Below are 20,668 nucleotides of genomic sequence, written 5' to 3'. Positions count from 1 at the left end.
GGCACTTACTTGTGGACAATAATATGGCGCTCAGGAAAATGCATTGTGTAGTGTGAACAGTAGATGAAAAGTTCGAAGACGATGATTTTCTCAGCATAATAGTGCACCCCGTCGTAAACTGTGAGGCAATGGTTTCTGGAAAACAACGTTCTTGAATTGGACTGGCTTATCCAGAGTTCTGACTGAACCCAATGGAACACTTCTGTAATGAGTAAGAGCGTCGGCTTCGGTGCAGTCTCCAGCATCCAACAGCATTACATTCTCTGATTTCGGTACTTGAGAATGAACGGACTGCCATTCCTAGACAGACATTGATACATCTGAATGAAAATGTCCCGCCGAGCGGTTCTAGGCGCTACAGTCTGGAACCGCGAGACCGCTGCGGTCGCAGGTTCGAATCCTGCGTCGGGCATGGATGTGTGTGATGTCCCTAGGTAGGTTTAAGTAGTTCTAAGTTCTAGGGGACTGATGACCTCTGAAGTTGATTCCCATAGTGCTCAGAGCCATTTGAACCATTTTTTTGAAAATGTCCCCAGCAGTGTTCAAGCCATCGTAAACGCTGAAGGTGGAGACACGCCATATTAATTTCCACAAGGAGGTGTCCGGATAATTTTGATCAGATCGTGTACGAGTCGTAGGACGGTCATACTACTTAGCAGACGCGCGTAGCCACTCGGGAATTTGCCGATAAACGTTCACGGTATTTAAAGAATTGCTGTGTCGCCCGAACAAGACACAGCCAGGGCAAACGCACCACAGGCGCAAAGACGCGAGTTGGTGTCAGTGCCATAGAGACTCGCCACTGGCGCGAGTTCCACCAGCGCCACGTATGGCATTGAGGATGAAGTTATCGACTTCGCCTCGACCAATTGCCTGCCGACTACAGTCTGTCAATGACCGGACGACAACGACCAGAAACCTACTCGGAAGATACAAGAGCAGCTCTCATCACTTGGTTCTAGATCTTCGTCCAGCCCCTGACTTTGAGAGGGATCCTCGTTTAGTGAACTCTTAGAAGTGAACAGACCGTTGTAAATTGCATTTACTATGTACTGGGAAGTTTACCTAAGATTATTTGCACTTAGCCATGGAGGGATTTTTTTGTGTTATATTACAAGCAGTGTTGCAGACTTCGGTATTCAACTGCTCACAAACATAATTAAACCTTTAACTCATTTGTGTGACTTTGTTGGAGTGTTATAGAACCTTCTTTCTTCTATCCTGTTACCTGACCCTGGGGCATAGCTGTATAATAGTGGCAGGGAGAAATTTTCTTCGCACTGTACTGCACCAGAAGCCGTTTCACGAACTCACAAACTTGTCCTACCGTAACTACAGTGGCAACTTGGCCTCCACAGCAGTAGCGACGACGCCTTTCCAAAACTGGCAACGAGGGTTTACAAAAAGAATAAATGAAAGAGAGTTACGTTACAAGAAAGAAGACCCGTATCCTTGAGAGCCTAATAAAAAATTTAAAAAATAAAAAGAAAAAGAAATTCCGGGAACCCATGTTCCAGAGTTTCTCAAGAAATGTATTTGTTTCTCCAACATGTATATCACTTTATGGTCATGATTATAACTCGAGAGAAATTCGGGCCATACAATAGGTTAGCGTCATTCCTTCTTCCCGTATGCCACTGGCGAACGGAATAGGAAGTGGGGAAAGTGATATTGGTTCACAGTGCACCCTCTGCCACATACCGTACCATAGCTTACAGAGTAGAGATTTGAGTGCAGATACTGAACGGAAACTGAGATACAACAAATAATTACAAAGGATAACATTACGCCTCATTCAACCAGACATCTGATTTTATAATTCAACAGCGCGTTGAGCGGCGATCAGATCAGTTATTTGTATTAGATACAACCATGACAGATTCCGACAAAACGCCCACCGCTTGAAGTCAAACGAGAACGACATTTGCGAATACAGAGACCACGGCATGAGAGATGTTACGCATGTGCTCTTTAAACGCAAAAAGTGTGTGAGAGGATACATCCATAGACTTAAAAATACATGAGCAACAAAATTAAAGGATCACTTCTTCGAAATCCCGTAGGTGTCTCCCACTGCGACACGTAAGTTTGAAATTTGGCTCAAAGGTGTCTACAACCTACCTGTGTAACAGTACAACAGAATGGCGTCCTGTGCCGTCACACTCGGGCACGACGACGCTTCAGACAACAAGGAATCGACACATGCGAAAAAAAGGCTACAGCTTGGAAGTTCATATGAGCTACAAGGTGGGTTAATGTTGCCACATTTCTGCCAAATTTCATCGCAGTTCTGCCCAACGCCACCGTGGTCGTATCACTCGATGAGAATGTCGTCAACCCCATCTTATCCACATGTCACTCCTGCTTTTGACGTCTCTGCTGTGGAGCATGCCCGGCGTTCAGATCACTCTGTTTTCCTTCTAGTTGGTCTAGGAAAATATTTCAGACACACCGCTGCTGAGAATCGACACGAAATGTCCTCAGTGCGTGGCGTAAAGAGGATCAACGAAGCCGCCCCTTTTCTTGCAGCGTTAGAGTCAGCAGAACAAAAGTTTGTCAACGACATCTTCCTCTTGTTCATCGCACAGCGAACCGCCGTTTTCGACTGAGAAATGTGAGGGAATCAACGCCCCAGAGGGAGGAATGGTTGCATTGTCGCCCTTTATGCTACCCCCTTCGGGCTTTTCATGTAGGTTCTGAGTGACAGTGCGTCTCAAACGCTTTCCTACCTACTCATAAGAAAACCGCCTGATTCGAACGCTGGTTGACGCGATTCTGACCTCCGTCACGGAGGCATCAAAAAAAGGGGTGAAATCTTGGTAAAAGGGAGTACGACGATCTTCCAATAGAGTGACAGCTTGACGATGGCGTTGGACAGAAATACAGTGAAATTTGGTGACAATATGACATCATTAACATACCTTGCAACTCAGATGACCCTTCGAAATGTGGCTTTTATTTTTTCAAGAGTCGACACCCTGCTGTTTGAAGAGTCACCGAGTCCGAGGATGACGTCTCAACACGTCACGCTTTTAATTACAGAAGAAGGTTGTAGGCACCTTCGAGGTAAATTTCAAAGCTATGCGTGGCAATGTGAGGCAGTTAACGGGTTTCTCAAAAGTGATCCTTTAATTCTGTTGACCAGTGTACTTAGAAACACTCAATTATTTTGATACTGGGTATCCTCTGGTACAAAAAAATAAAACAAGGTTGTGGGGTATCAAATGATATTTATTTCCGAAATTGCTTTAAAAATTCAGAATTTTCCTTTATAAACCTTTAGGATACATCTTTGTTGTTTACTATAGTGTTAATCAAAAACTTTTTCTTAAATACTTGTAATCTATTATTATCTAAATGTCTTGCAGTTAGATCAGTACAATGGTGTGCAAAACTAGAGGATGAAAGTAACTTTCGCAACGTGAGTCCTTGTCAAGTAACGTTACTTGATGAAACATGGTCCATACATTCTGTAGTAATTTCAAGATTTTAAACATGTCTGAACAGCAACTGTTGAAATTCTTCACGATAAAGGATGACAGCCAAAACAGTTGCAGGACAAAAATTTATTAAAATTCTTGACCAAGGTTTCGGTATATATTAAATATACCTTCATCAGAAGTAAAAAATCTAAAATTGCATCATTCAATGGAGATTAATAAAACAATTGTGCCAAAGGCGTCGTCAATAATTAAGACATCATCTCCATTTGTACAACATGACTATGGGCACAGGGTCAATGCGAACAGTTTAGCACCAGCACTTCACCTATGAACTATCGCGACAAGAGTGTGACAGCCTTTCTCTATTTGTACAGCATGACTATGGGCACAGGGTCAATGCGAACAGTTTAGCACCAGTACTTCACCTATGAACTATCGAGACAAGAGTGAGAAAGCCTTTCACACTCTTGTCTCGATAGTTCATAGGCGAAGTACTGGTGCCAAACTGTTCGCATTGACCCTGTGCCCATAGCCATGTTGTACAAATGGAGAAGATGTCTTAATTATTGACGACTCCTTTGGCACAATTGTTTTATTAATCTCCATTGCATGATGTAATTTTAGATTTTTTACTTTTGATGAAGGTATATTTATATATACCGAAACCTTGGTCAAGAATTTTAACAAATTTTTGTCCTGCAACTGTTTTGGTTGTCATCCTTTATCTTGAATTCTGTTGTAACTTACTACAGAAAGTATCAGAAAGAAATACGCAATGAGACAAAAAGAAACGACTGTTTTGATCGAAGATATTAATTACACTGAAGTCACTGCAATTTATAATGATCCCCTGGACGTAACAAAAAAACGCGACTGGTTGTTAGTAGACTGTACGAATGCCACTGGACGGCAATGCATTCTCTGCAACGTGCTCCCGTGCTCGCCACATGACGGGAAAGGAATTTTTGGGTTAGGACGTTCCATTCGTCCACTACTGCGGCCATACAATTCGCCGAATACCTCCTAGTTCCGTGTGATCCTCCACCTACGTTGTTCGATGCGGTCGCGCATTGTCATCCACAAAAATGAAGTCTGGGCCGAATGCACTCCTGAAAAGACGCACGTGAGGAGGAAGCAGAGGGTGACAATGACATTGACCGTGGAGTGCACTGTATTCAAAGATTTCGCGGTCAGTACGTCCATGCAACATTATGGCTCCCGGACCATACCACCCGGACCACCAAAACGATCATATTTGACAATGTTCCTTGGTGTGTCCCCAGCTTTCTCTGTAAGAAAGTGCGTCCAGAATCACTATTCTGACTGAATCTGCTCTCATCTGAGAAGAGCACGCTACCCCACTTCTCGTTGTTCAAGCCCCCATGCCCTCGGAACCATTGCAAATAGCGCAATCCCGTTAAATGTAGTCGTAATTGCACCCGCTGTTTGGTATGGGTACCTTCTTGCCTGTTGCTCAATGTAGCGGTCATCTGCTGCTGTAGTTGACCCTGCGATTGCATGGGTGTGGTCTCTTTGGCTGACGGCAATACAAACATAAAAAGAGAGACAGTCACACGATACTTGGGAGTACATGTTGATGACAAACATAACTTCAACCAACACATAAACCTAACTACAAGTAAGGTCGAAAAATTTTTATGCAAATTAGCACCTTCAAATACCATACAATACGTACTACCCATCTCGCACTTGAGAGCATACCACCGCGCTCTCTGTGAATCAGTAGTAGGTCACGCGGCAACTGTGTAGGCATATAAACTCGTCCCTGCTATGAACAGGACAGAAAAATGTGCGCCTGACACTGTCAGGGGCATTCAGCACCACTTTAGTAGGGACACTGTGTGTGGTGCTGGGTGTCTTCTGCAGTGCATATAACCATCAAATATCGAGCTGCGTCCTACTGGCTGGAGATGGGAAGATTCGATAAAGTCAGGGGAATTACAAGGAAAAATATCGGGCTGAAACTGCAACAAAACTTCTGGCTAATTGACATCTGGCAATGCGAGAGGGACCAAAATTATAAGCATCGTAACCTGCACACCTTTTCGCCCAGCATCACGAAGCAGTTACGAATTAAACATGCCAATCCGAGCCGTGCGATGTTCCACTTCCTAACTGGGCACGGCCTTTATCCAGCGCATTTGCAGCGCGTTTCGCTTGCTGACAGTGGCGACTGCCAATGTGAAGAACATGGATCTATTGAAAAGATAGCTCTGTATCGTGAGCGGTACAGCAACATGCACAGAAACATACCCGGAATTACCACAGAGACGCTACACGAAACACTCAGGGACGCAGACAAATGGGAACAATTAAATAAACACACAGATCAAACCTCCAATATTGAACACACTGTCTATAAAGTAATGAGACCATGTCGAGTTAAGACGACAGCGAGACGAATAGGTTGAGTCAGATGAAGGGTCCAGCACAACAGATTTCTCTGCCATTAACACCAGTGACTATAATACACAGATAAATTAGAGTATAAATCTGTTAATCTATTAAGTTTGATAATTTGTGGCCGGTTACTGTATCAGTTGCCACGTAAAACATGTGATTGGCAACATTAACATAGAAAAACTGTAACACAAGTATTCTAGCTAATTAACACACATATAATGACGAGACAAAAATAGCACGCAGCACACACACCACTATATGTAGAAATAGTAACACATAGATAAAGCAGAATAGAAACCTGTTGGTAAATTACGTACGATAGATCGTGGACAGTTATTCTACCAGGCGCCATGCTAAACCTGTAATTAGACTACATTAACATAGAAAAGTATAGCACAAGTAATGTAATCGACACACATACAGTATAAAAACATTAACAAAATTTAGATGTTACAACAGTTATACGATGTATGAATCGACTCGTGACATACGAGACGTGAATTATTTCGTGTAACAGACGTCTGTCATGGACGTCGGGCTCGAGAACACGTTCCAAGACCACTTCCCTGAGCAGCACCAGTGAGGAGACAACTATTTGCAACGATAATCTTCCATGCATTCCTTTGTTTCTCTTCTAAAAAATTAAGATTTTGTAGTTCTCCATTTTGTAATTTCATGCGTTATAATTTCAAGAAGTAATGTTCAACCACAAAGTACAGAAGACCCCATCACCACGTGGTGCTGCATGGACAAGAGTTTCCGTGGTCTCAACTGCGTAGTCAAATCTCGCTTCACGGCAGGGTACCGTGAGTACCGGCTAAGTGGAGAAAAGGAAAGTGTACTTCGTGATCCATATAAACTAACTGTCAAAGTCACCGTAACATGCTCCAACAAGATTATAGTTGTCAATTAGCGCAAATTTCATTTGTACTATACATGTGGGTGACTGTACGACGCAGCAACACCAAAGGCCAACTAAAAATAAAGTATAATTATGACTTCTTCCTCAAACGGAAGTTAAACACTAATCATCTTTCCTTTACTGCTCCTTTGCAGCTTCGCTCACATGCAGTTTATGTGCTCCGTTAGAATTTCTCCCCGCGTTGGTTTCTTACCAAATTTGGTGAGTCCTCTATTTTACATCAATGTTTTATATCAGCGATAAAGTAAACAAGTAACTATCGTGTGGATCCAGCGTGTTGCAAGCGTTTCTATTAGGTGGCACTTACACATCCCCCGTGTCTATTTCGCTGCTTGTTTACTGAAACGGTTTCTCGTATGGCATCATGAAAATGAGAGCCGATCCATTTGCAGATCTCTAAATGGCGGAAAAATTGAACTAGTCCTTCAATAGCCTGCGACATTATCCACTACAACACGAAGCTGGTCCATTCTAGTGATAAACGTTTAATCCTGTGTTGCTGTTAACTTTCTTTCTTCTTCTGTAATTAAAATACAAGACTGTAGAAATTTATTTGAATATTGTGTATGTAATAGTGTAAGCTTCACCTTCCTTCCTTGCATCCTTAACGTCTTCGAAATCCCTTCGTTTTACTTACGTTGCTATTAAATTATTTTGATGAACAGTTCTGGCTTTTAGCGAACGTGTAGGTTGTCCCAAAATGTCGTAGCCTCTTAACACTACCATCCGGCTACAAATTCCTGGAAAGTCTGTATCACTAAATGAGTTTCTTCTCTCATTTTGCACCTGCGTACACTTTAATTTTAATTGATCCTATTCTAAAAACTCCCCTCTCCTTACTGCCTTTTCTTACTAGCAGAGTGTGTAATTTTTGCTGTTTCATTGTCGCCGGTGAACAAATAAGGCAGTTTTAGGTAATACAATTTTTCAGTATCTGTATTAGTGTACAGATTCTCCTATTTCCAGCCATGAAATGATTTCACAGTTTTTGTATTCACTACATATGTCTGGCGCCCAAGATAAAGGTTGCAGGAAGCGAACTCCCAAGCACAGAAATCACTTGCTGTATTTAGGCGTCGCGCTTGCATGCTGAAATTGTCTTGTAACAGGGCAATATTAGACTAAGGCAAGGATAACGTTGGCAGTGCAATGGGAAACAAATTACCAACATTTATTAAAAGAATTTGTGCAAATAAATGCTCAACTTTGGTTTGCTGAGAATTCATGGCTCTGAGGGAAAAGTTCCGAACATCGGTCTAACTTAACTCAGCGAACGATGTAATAGTTCAGGCGCAGTTAAGACAGTGGTAAAAATAAATGTTGCTTATTGCTTTTTTATCAATACTGGACAAAATAGGAAACAAAAATGATTTTGCACTCTTAGACACAGTCATAAGAAAACAAAATTAGACGACAAATACATTTCCACTTGATAAAAAAAAAGAAAAGAAAAGAAACCTTACAAAATATTCCACTGCAAACGCTACAGTTGCAATATGCATTATTTATGAACTAATTGGCCTTGCTCGTAACTGGAGAAACTTTTGAGTGCGGTTAGGTGTACTCCTTACGAAAGTGTCCAAGTAAACCTGTGGATGTTTTCCTGTTCCTCCACAGCAACCTCTCCGATTGCCTGTAAGGTCTCTGGTGGGACAGAACAATTGCAATCCGCTCGTTTCAGCATGGCCTATGCATTCCTAATGCCATTGAGATCTGGAAAGTATGGACGCAATTCCGTCCGTTGATTCTACGTTAGGAAGGTGTTCACAAGGTTATGACGATGGGGGCGTGCATTCTCGTCCTTTAGCTCCAATCTGTTCACCAAACATAGCCACAATGCGTGCAACGATGTCGCCCCGATAATTCACACCTCCCACGATCTGGCACAGGGGGTGTCCTGCGGCCAGCATGATTCCAGCCCAAAACATGACTGAACCGCATTGATAAGCGTGTCGGTCTATGACACAGCTGTGGCCGAGCGGTTCTAGGCGCTTCAGTCCAGAACCGCACTGCTGCTACGGTCGCAGGTTCGAATCCTCTCTCGGGCATTGCTGTAGGTGATGTCCTTAGGTTAGTTAGGTTTAAGTAGTTCTCAGTCTAGGGGACTGATGACGTCAGATGTTAAGTCCGATAGTGCTTAGAGCCATTTGAACCATCTATGACAGACTTAAGGTGTAAAAGTTGTCCTCGTTAACTCCACACACGTATGTCAGTATTGTCGGAGTGTAGACTGATACGGCTCTCAGCAGAAAAGAGCGTTTTGTCCCACTGCTGCATAACCCACGATGAATGGTTTCCTTCTCATGCGGCGCGAAACCCTTTCCAATTCCGATTTAGAGGAGCGGCCTTGGGAGGTCTCCATGCACGTATCCCAGTTCATGGAGCCTTCGTATCGTTCGCGTTGACACCTGCCCTCCTGTATTTGTTTGGAACTGTCGCTGTGGACGCGTAGCATTGTGTTGGTTCTCTTTCGCGGTCGTTTCTTTGACGATCCTAAACTGATTATATAACTACAAAAATTGTTCTAGATTCTAGAGACATCAGTTTGACTCAAAGCAGCATTCGCTGTGAAGTCCACATGTCTCATTCCCTACACCGTTAAGGTGACTACATGGAGCCTCTGATGTACATTATTGTTGTCCGAACCATTCTGAAGCGACACAGCTGTCGTAACGACGCAAAGCACACGTACTGTAGTGTTTACAGGTGGTACGGCTGTCATAGAGTACACATACTTTCCCCTCACAGTAGAAACATGGACGGCTTCAGGAAGAATTACATTACTAACAAACCAATGTGTTGATATGGTAACGTATTTCTGGATTACAATGTTCTCAATTAAAGTTTCGGCAATATGTGAGATTTACTTTGACCACTATAGGCGAACAGTGCGACGCTCGGCAATAATAGCGGCAGTATGACGATACATTTTGATGATTGCTGGTGACTCTTTAACTGGAATTGGAACTGACCGAGCGCAGTTGTGCAGCCTCTTAAATCGGCGAAGGGCGGAAGAATGTTCATATGCAAACTACATACATCAAAAAAAGTTTTGCATCACCTCGGTTCCGAGAGCTCCGGAACCTGTACAGAAAACTCGAATAGAGATCAACATAAACATCATTTCCGCACTTTTTATTGCTCATGAAAACCACACATTGCATGTTGTATCACCATACAGAGAGATCCTCAGATGTGGTAGTCCAGATTTCTGTACACACCGGAACCTCTAATACCCAGCAGCACGTCCTCTTGCACTGATGCGTGCCTGTATTCGTCGTGGCTAACTATCCACAAGTTCATTAAGGCACTGTTGGTCAAGATTCTCTCACTCCTCAACGGCGATTCGGCGTAGGTCCCTAGAGTGGTTGGTGGGTCACGTCGTCCATAAACAGCCCTTTTCAGTCTATCCCAGGTATGTTCGATAGAGTTCATGTCTGGAGAACATGCTGGCCACTCTAGTCGAGCGATGTCGTTGTCCTGAAGGAAGTCATTCACAAGATGTGCACGATGGGGGTGCGAATTGTCGCCCATGATGACGAATGCCTCGCCAATATGCTGCCGATATGGTTGCACTCTCGGTCGGTGGATGGCATTCACGTATCGTACAGCCGTTACTTCGCCTTCCATGACCGCCAGCGGCTTACGTCGGCCCCACATAACGCCACCTCAAAACATCAGGAAACCTCGACCTGGCTACACTCGCTGGACAGTGTGTCTAAGGCATTCAGCCTGACCGGGTTGCCTCCAAACACATACCCGACGATTGTCTAGTTGAAGGTATACGCGACACTCTTCGGTGAAGTGAACGTGATGCCAGTCCTGAGCCGTCCATTCGGCTTGTTTTTGGGCCCATCTGCACCGCGCTGCGTGGTATTGTGGTTGCAAAGACGGACCTCGCCGTGGACGTCGGGAGTGAAGTTGCGCATCATGCAGCCTTTTACGCACAGTTTGAGTTGTAACGACAACCTGTGGCTCCACAAGCATTTTTCAAAATGGTCAGGGTTCCTCACAGCCATAATCCTCAGGTAGCCGTCATCCACTGCAATAGTAGCCCTTGGACCGCCTGAACGAGGCATGTCCGAACAACATCGCTTTTGTTCACTCCGAGACGCCTGGACACTTCCCTTGCTGAGAGCCCTTCCCGGCGGACGCGATCGAACCGCTGTACTGGCCGTGTGGGCAAAGTTGAACTACAGACAACATGAGCCGTGTATCTCGTTCCTGGTGGAATGACTGTAGCTGATCGACTGTCGAACCAAAAAAAATGGTTCAAATGGCTCTGAGCACTATGGGACTCAACATCTTAGGTCACAAGTCCCCTAGAACTTAGAACTACTTAAACCTAACTAACATAAGGACATCACACACACCCATGCCCGAGGCAGGATTCGAACCTGCGACCGTAGCAACCTCGCGGTTCCGGACTGCAGCGCCAGAACCGCACGGCCACCGCGGCCGGCGACTGTCGAACCCCCTCCTTCCTTCTAATAGGCGCTGCTCATGCATGATAGTTTACATCTTTGGGCGGGTTTAGTGAGATCTCTGAACAGCCAAAGGTACTGTGTCTGTGATACAATATCCACAGTCTACGTCTATCTTTAGGAGTTCTGGGAATCGGGGTGATGGAAAACTTTTTTTGATGTGTGTATTTGAAGGAAGTAGTCCTTAAGTAGTTCCCGGTTTCAGCGCTCTGTGTGGCGTCATGCAACTACCGACCGATAGATCGCAGTACTCGAATGTCTTCGGCCTAAAACATAATAGGGTTCTTGTTATGTGCGCCATCTGTGTGGCGACTGATGATAATTATGCGGCGTCATCCTGGAGATTATCTAGCGAGTGCCGTTCTCCACAGCCCGTCTTACGCGAGAGATTTTCAAGTAAAAATCGACTACTCGAAGTGCGTGCCCCTTTCGTGTCTGCGCGTAAATCAGCAACCAACCACGTCACTAGTGTGTCTATGACGTCAATTATCTATAGATTGTGCCGAGTAGGGACTTCTAAATTTCCTAGTATGCTGCACTCTGCGCATGTGCAGAGACAAAGGATTACTACTGCGTCTGCTAACATCGGAAGTTGTGAACTGTTGTGGGCGAGATCACTCCTATTACAGAAGGTTACAGAAATTTATCTTTGTTATGTCATTTCCTTTGTGTCCTTCGGCAATTAAGAAGTTACTCAAAGTCCTGGTATTTTTTCCCATTAGTGTTCTTCTAGTCTACAAGAGAGACGATATATCTGAAAGGAAAGCAAGAAGGATTTAAATCTTTCAGAAAAGAAAACCGACGTCACAAATAAAGGATAACGTAAATAGTTAAACGCGTTCAATGAAAATTATTTCAACATTCAAAAAGTTAAAATTATTGTTATTTGGCAATTAGCAAGAAAATACGATATATAGGGTAACGCAAAAAGGTGCTATTCACTGCGTTTTCCGTCTTCTCTGATGTATTTGTAAGCATTCGTATTCTCGGGAAAATAAATTTACATGTTCTGAAAATGTTTGGATGACTCTTTTCCTGTTCTTTCAACCATCGGAAGTGTGAACAATTTATCGCTCTTTTGACAAGAACTTGCACTATGAATTCTGCTTCGATCATTAATAAACTCTGTTGTCATCGCTTATTCCTACATTTTGTTCATATATTTCAATTTTTTCTTAAAAAGGATGTCACTCATAAGCTTTCACCATTCAGATGCCAAACTGCCGACAGCTTTCACAACACCGGCAATTTTGGCGCTGAGCGCTTCAGTAGACGTACTTGTCTCGAGTAGTCAGTTGAGACAAGAAAGTCAATTGTGTAAAAGGGGCTTATGGATATACACTGAAGCGCCAAAGAAACTGGTATAGGCATGTGTATTCAAATATAACAAATGTAAACAGGCGGAATACGGCGCTGCGGTCGGCAACGCCTATATAAGACAACATGTGTCTGCCGCAATTTTTAGAACGGTTACTGTTACTACAATGGCAGGTTATCAAGATTTACGTGCGTTTGAATGAGGTGTTATAGTTGGCGCATGAGCGATGGGACACAGCATCTCCGCGGTAGCGATGCGTTGGGGACTTTCGCGTACGACCATTTCACGAGTGTACCGTGAATATCCGGTAAAACATCAAATCTCCGACGTCACTGCGGGTGGAAAAAGATCCTACAAGAACGGGACCAACGACGACAAAAAAGAATTGTTCATCGTGACTGAAGTGCAACTCTTTCGCAAAATGCTGCAGATTTCATGTTGGGCCATCAGTGAGTCTCACCGTGGAAGCTATTCAACGAAACATCATAGATATGGGCTTTCGGGGACAAAGGTCCTCTCGTGTACCCCTGATGAGTGCGCAGCATCAACCTTCACGCCTCGCCTTGTAACGCCGGAAATGCATATCCTCCTACTTCCATCTATTGTACTATAAATTTGTTTTCCTTATATTTGTTACCTGAATATATGACATTTCTGTGTCTTTACATATTGTAATTGTTTTACTATTTGTATATATATATTTACGCATTTATGTCGATGTATAATTGGTTTGTCTCGTAAATATTATTTGTATATTTACGCTGGGTATTGCCTAGGGAAAACTGCTATCGAACAATTACATCGATAGGTCATGTGATGAATCAAAGTGTGTAGGATCTTTGGTAGTGTTAACTGTGCCTCGTGGAGCGCGGGCAGAGCAGAGGGGTCTGGCTGGAGTAGTGCGGTGGAGCAGGTGTGTTGTGTGACCCTCCCGCGAGTTGCCGCGCTTTCGGGGTTGGGCAGCATGTAATTGCGCTCGACTTGCCATGATAGTTTCTGACGCGGTGTCGCGGACGGGAAGGATTAGCTGGCGCACATCAAGAGCCCGTTTCGCCTGGTGACCGTGTCGAGAAGAAGGCGCGCCAACATCCAGCTTCTGCAACCGCGACGGCCGACAATGAGTGACTGTCGCCACCTCCTCGATCGACGGCTGCAAACCTTCAATCAACCAACAAGGAAGACTGGAAGCACGTAAAGTTTTAGAACTGTATGGCAGGCCTCAGCTTTTCAAACTGTACCATTTTCGTAACTATAATTACAGCAACTTAGCATGAACATTTGTTGCTCATTGTCCCAATTGCATTACCAAGCAGGGTCCCTTCCTTTTCCGGAATGAACCCGATTGTCGTTGAAATTCAAACGCCAGCATTAAAGTAATATTATAGCATTTCACTGCTTTAATTTCAAAGTTCAGTTAAAGTATTCATAGCTGGCTACAATATTTAGATTACACAAGCACAAATTAACAGTGCGAGTTTTGTTACCGTGTTTTAGCTTACCTGTGACTGCAGCTCAGCTTGGTACGTACTAAATTTTACTATTGTTAATTGTTCAGAATCATTTAATTCAAGTTCAAAGTTAAATCTCTTATTTCTAAATTGCGTAGATTCAAGTAGCTTTTGAAATGATTGTTGAGGTAGTCCAAGACTAACCGTATTTTACTGAATTTCGATGTGCTTCAGAAAGAAAGTTCACTATTAACTTCAGTCACTAAATTAACTTTCGATTTTCCGGTTTTATTAATTCTTTTGCTAAATTAAGTCAGAGTGTAGCGAAATTTATTACTTCTGACAAACTTTCAGTTTTCACACTACACGTGTCAACCTTCAGTTGCCACACTTCTAGTGCTAATTATATGTGCAATAACCTTTCTTTTTCAGTTACTATAGTAATTGTCCTTAGGACTGGCGACCGTAATTTCCCCCAAATCTCAAATATCTAATTACCGCTAGTTAATTGTTAACGTAACGGTCGCACATTTACTTTCTTTATTAACTTTACCCCTTTTCAAAATTAATTTCCATCAGTTTCATTTGCATTTTTCCTTTCATTTAGATGTAACCCTTTCCCCCCTCTTTACCGACGGATTAACTTCGGTGACGATTGCTTTTCCCAAATTTCCATTAGGTACACGCGGTTTAATTTTTCACTGTCATTAAGGTCGATAAGTGAGGGGAGGTTACAGCCTGGGCCTGTCGACACCGACATTGGACTGTTGATGACTGGAAACATGTTGCCTGGTCGGACGAATCTCGTTTCAAATTCTATCGAGCGTATGCAATCGTACGGGTATAGAGACAACCTCATGACTCCATGTACCCTGCAAGGGATTGTTCAAGTTGGTGAAGGCTCTGTGATGCTGTGGAGCATGAGCAGTTGGATTGATATGGGACTCCTCATACGTCTACATATAATTCTGACAGGTGACACGTGCGTAAGCATCCTGTCTGATCACCTGCATCCATTCATATCCATTGTGCATTCCGACGGACACGGGCAGTTCCAGCAGGGCAATGCGGCAGGCAACCCATACTTCCAGAACTGCTACAGAGTGGCCCCAGGAACACTGTTTTGAGTTTAAACACTTCCGCTGGCCACCAAACTCCCCAGACATGACCATTATTGAGCATATTTGGAATACCTTGCAACGTCCTGTTCAGAAGAGATCTCCACCCCCTCCTACTAGTACGGATTTACGGATAGCCCTGCAGGATTCAAGATGTCAGTTCCCTCCAGCACCACTTCAGACAGTAGTCGAGTCGATACCACGTAGTGTTGCGACACTTCTGCGTGGTCGCTTGGGCCCTACACGATATTAGGAAGGTGTACAAGTTTTTTTGGCTCTTCACCGTAGATGTGTGGTGTGTGTGACAGTGGACAGAGCAACCATCTTCCTGTTACTTCACTCAACCATAACAAGAACCACTTTCGAAAGTGTGTATGCATTCAACAGTTAACTACTCCATGGAGTTGCGCTTAAAGCAGCGAAGTCAACGGCTAATCGCAAAATTTACACCATTCCGTTTGATTCTTTCTCATTCAAAGCTTTGGTTTCGCAGGCACCCTAACATGAACTATTGTGACCCACATTATAGTCTCACATTGTCAACTACGCATGCTGCAGCCTTAATTTAAAACAAGCGAGTCTCTAACTTTGGTAACCAGTTAAAATTGTGTGAGGGACCGGAACTCGAATATGGATACCCGCATTTTGCAAGGAAGCCCTTACCATTCGTGCTAGTAGTTTTTCACGTGGATTTTTGTAGACCTCTTTTTCCTCTTCCACACAGTCGCCATAGTCGTTATCTTTGACTTCGGCTATAGTCCCTAGCCCATCAGTTCGCTCAGGAGATGATAATTTCACTTTTACAGAAAAGATCATTCTTGGCGAACACTGACTCCCCATATTGCTCTAACTTTAGGCTGAGGATAGGCTTGATAGGTAGTCCCAAAGGATAAATTAATAATAATTACGCTAGCTTACAGGCAGTTTTTAGGTCAAGTGCCAGAACGGTCGCCCGCAGGTAGTTCACAACATTCCCACATACTTTAAGAAATAACGATAAAACCGTTGTTTGTCAACATACGGTACACAGAAACTGCGTGCATTTTGTCATCCAAGGGATAAACCATCATTAAACATAAACAAACGTAATAAAAGTCAATTAAAAAGACGTCTTCCCTGCAGAGAGATTTTTTTTCGGGCTACTTGAAGTCTAATAATGATGGGGCTTAATAGTTTAAAATATGAAGTATGCAGTCTCCTAAAATTTAGTGTTCGCAGTTTGAAACCTAGTTTTAATGTGACGAAAAGTCATTTGTGGCTCGTTACATCTAGTCATTAAGCCGACTCATTTCCTTACCTATCATAGAATTTGATTTTGGTCCCTACAAACAAATTACGTCGCAAGGTAGCTGAATCTCGGCAGTGCTGACATAGTGAGATTGCTCCTACATTTATCGTGAAAAGCTTCTCTCTGGTGGAAATGGTGTTGTTAACCACTTCCTTTCACGTAGCCCGTATGTGCGACTATAGCAGAAAATTGATCTTTAATCTTTTTCGCCACGTGTTGTTCTACCAATTCTTTGTCGGTACCATGTAGATATTTTCAGTGTTGACATATAGTGACATTTCTTGTAAATTGTTCAGCTCCACATGACAATATCGCTCTACGAATTCCAGTTATGGGTTTGCAGAACGTAAATGGCGGCGTCGCTTGCGCTGCTTTTAAATTTTTTAATAAGACTTTGTGAACCGCGTTTATTGTTATTTCATCCCACCTCGCGCCCATATTTGCGCGAAGGGTGGCGGGGGTTGTAAGCGGTACAGTCAGCACACTGAAGAAGAACATCAAAATTAAATGAAACAATAATAAATTGAAAGGTGAGATGTTTACAATGAATTTAAAAACATTGTTAACGATGAATGGAATTTTTTACGTATAAGAAAAATTAGTGTCTTCACTTTTAGTTATAAACAGTTGTAATAGAAAGGAATCTAAGAAAAACAGTAAGTTACATTCAAAAACATTTTAAAAAAGTGATGCAGAACTTAGTGTCGAAAAGCGGCACTTCACTGGCGCTAAAATTGGAAATAAATGCCCTAGGATAGGAAATCTGTCGTTGAAGGGGAGAAGGCTGCTCGTTGAGGAGGGTAGAAAAATGGAAGTGGTATATGTATGGAAACTGTGCAGATGTATCGATGGGGCAAGACTTGTGCTGGGATACAAGACGGGGTGGAGTAGAGGCGGCACCAGTGAGGCTAATATTTGATGGGGAAAAGTGGTTAATGAAAAATGTGTGGAAGAGTACAAAGTGTGGGTAGGAAAATGTGACGAAGGAAGGGAAAGGGAGTCCTGACGAGGTGGAGGGGATGAGGTGGGTTGAAAGATGGGAAGATGGGAACATGTAGGGATGGAGTTCATGATAAGGGAGAGACAGTTGAAGTTTCTTAGGGCGAGTATGTAGAGCGTTCGTGGAATATGTTGTTAGAGATGTGGCAGCGTTTTGAAAGTAGATGGGAAACTATAGGTTCATTGGAGTCGAGTTTGTGGACGGTGTAGGTTGTTTGAAGTTGTTCAATGTGAGAGAGGGGAAGTGGGAATTTGATGAGTTGGTGATGGATCCATGTGGAGCAAGTTAATCGCATGCAGAAGGCGAGGCGGAGCGTATGATGGTCAAGGATCCAGAGGGACTTGTAGTACTTAGGGGAGAGGGTTAAAAGCCTAATAAGTGAAATAAATTATAATAAACAGGTTGTAATTGCGATCGCTAGAGTAAATAACAATGGCAAGACTCGTGGAGGATATAGGATGAACCAAAACTTGAGAATTATATTGAATCGAGAGTGTGATAATTTATCTATTAAAACCTGTATTTACAATTTCTGACCTGCACTTTGTATGATAGTGCAGTACTTGTTTGAAGGTTATTTTTACGATTATAATCCATGAGGTATGACGTATCATGCAGATAGAACCAAAAGAACTCGTTAGTTTGTGCGGCGATCGAAAGCTCGAGAAAAGCCCGATGTTTCTGAAGATGTAACGTCAACTGTTAGAACAGTTCCAGTCGTACTCAAGCATAGAGCTAGTCTTTAGTGCACTTGTCATCTAGGGACAACTGGTTGCTACTTGTTACTTGTTCCATTACGTACTGTGGAGGTGTTTTTTTATTGGCTTTCGGTACGAGCCCATATATCCATCTCAACAGTGTAACATCAATTTGACGATACGAACGTAAGGACAGCGCAATACCCAGTCCCCGAGCGGGGAAAATCTCCGACCTCGACAGGAACCGAACCTGGGGCCCTGCCCACTGGCCGCCCAACTACCGAGGCAGTTAGTGTGGAGGCTGCAAGGTACTGAAGGGTACAAGTGTAAAATTTAGGCACTGAGGCGACTTCTGAGGCGTGCGGCAGCAGCACAGTTCGTATTGTCGCTCCGCTGAAGAGTAGAGGATAAAATCGATATAGACACAGCACAAGCTCGGAGAAGACAAGACTGAGGAAGAAAATCGCCGCGTCTTTTTCATTGGAACCATCACGATGGCCTTCAAAATTCAAATGGCTCTGAGCACTATGGGACTTAACTTCTGAGGTCATCAGTCCCCTAGAACTTAGAACTACTTAAACCTAATCAACCTAAGGACATCACACACACCCATGCCCGAGGCAGGATTCGAACCTGCGACAGTAGCCGTCGCGCGGTTCCAGACTGTAGCGCCTAGAACCGCTCGGCCACCCCGGGCCGTCTCACGATGGCCTTGATCGATGTGGGAAAGCTACTGGCAACCCAAACGTGGTTTGCCAGACAGGGATTTGAACTATCGTTCTCGTGCATGCGAGTCCATTGTCTAACCACCGCGCTACCGTGAGCGGTCTGAAGAATAGAAAACTTTCGCCTCAGAGTCAGTGTGGAACATTCTGCCGGAGATGAACTGATAGCGAATGTATAGTGCCGCCTCACGCCCTTTGAGGAAATGTCCTTGACAACGACTTAAAAGCGCTGACGTAAAGCCAACAAAGGGATCACCGGAGGCGGGAAACGACAGCAAAGCGGCAATACCTCCATTACGTTACGCATTGTTTACAGACCCAACAAACATGATTATTCGCGTGTTTCATATCGACATCCAGTAATAGTCCGACTACAGCTAGCGACGTAAATATAAGAAATTTGGCATTAAAATATCTCCTATTGTCTTCGCTAAGAGCTAAGTAGCGTTTTATTTATAGAGTGGATACTGCAAAACACTAAGCGGTTCAGTTGGCGAGACAGTGATGAATAACATGCGAAGATACCGCGTCATGGCGTGAAAGTGTTTGCTTCTTGCCATTTCTGGTTGACGTTCCGTGGGATTCGCCGGATTAGGTGACACAAACAGAAGATTGTGAAAACATGTTGACAATGCCGACGGCGCGGGATGTGGCAGTGGTGATATATTGAGGTAGCAAGATCTTGGGTTAAACAGCGGCGTCAACTGGTGGCATAGTGTCCTCAGCAACACTCCCACGGGATCACTCTGTCGCAGCCAGCCGGCGCTCGTCGATCGCCACCGTAGACGACGCACGACAAGGAACACCTCTCGAAAAACCGAAGAAGCCAAGGTAGAGTTCCTGTGGTACGAGCTTCACGTTAAGTGCTATCTTCCAGCGTGTGTTGAAATTCATCAAACTGGTTGGCCAATTGATGTCACAGTATGGATTGTACAGGTGTGAGCAAGTGCAGGCTGTAGGCAACCGCCACGGTACTTTCTATCATTTTCTCTGTGGTGGACGACAGGTACAGAATCACACTTTCTGAACATCTCAGTTCGGTACCAAAAGTGAATGTTCAGAAGAATTGTTGCGATTCTTAAATCAGTGTTTTCAAGCCGACATCATAAGGAGCACACATTTTCCTTAAGTAATTTAAAATATTTGACAACATGCAGCGAAATGCTGTTAGATTTGCTATTACATTCATAGCATTCATAGAATACTCCTCAGCGAAGTTCTGAGCGTGAATTTTGATCCGTTTGTAGGTCTTGAGTAAAGGAAAGTGGGAAAATAATCTTGGTTTAAAGTGTTAAGCAACCGGGTTAAACCTCACCGGTGCTATTGATTAAATCCTGTATTGAAAAGACATGACAACAATTGCAAGAAATTTTCACGACAGAAATAAAAGTGTATTGTGTCCATATTAAAGTTGCAGGTTTGCAGAATATTATAACGAACAGAAGAATTCTTCTTTCTCCCGGCATTAATCCCTTAACTTCACTGCGTCTGCATGTTCATTGTCGAATTTGTCAATTTCAGTCGCAGTGGATGCCCGGGTGCCCTTTCTGTTGCCACTTCCCCCACCCGTCATCACTCACCCCCTCCCGGGAAGGAATTTCTGTACGCCACTTGTCTGCGTCTAGTGTTATGTGGGAATGTGCAACATTTTTCTAAATATTTGTGAATCGTGTAACTGAGGCGAAACGTGGGTACCTGCCCGGTATGCACCTAGTGGAATGTGGAAAACAGCCTAAAAATCACACTGGCCCTCGTGGTCAATTCGCCGGGCGGATTCGATTCAATTCGAACCGGCACACA

The 20,668-nt window shown here is 43.6% G+C and overlaps 1 protein-coding gene across 1 annotated transcript in view; it reads left to right on the top strand.

The window, feature by feature from the left end:
* Positions 1-19,569: 19,569 nt before the first annotated feature.
* LOC126175524 (monocarboxylate transporter 1-like) overlaps positions 19,570-20,668 on the top strand; it is a 234,397-nt gene continuing 233,298 nt past the window's right edge. The window contains exon 1 of the mRNA XM_049922351.1: positions 19,570-19,699. The gene's annotated coding sequence lies outside the window, so the exon portion shown is untranslated. The remainder of the gene's footprint in view (positions 19,700-20,668) is intronic.

Source organism: Schistocerca cancellata, chromosome 3, assembly GCF_023864275.1.
Source record: "Schistocerca cancellata isolate TAMUIC-IGC-003103 chromosome 3, iqSchCanc2.1, whole genome shotgun sequence".
In the NCBI taxonomy this organism is placed as follows: Eukaryota; Metazoa; Arthropoda; class Insecta; order Orthoptera; family Acrididae; genus Schistocerca; species Schistocerca cancellata.
The sequence above is the reverse complement of the archived record's forward strand: the minus strand, read 5'-3'. Positions and strand labels throughout refer to the sequence as shown.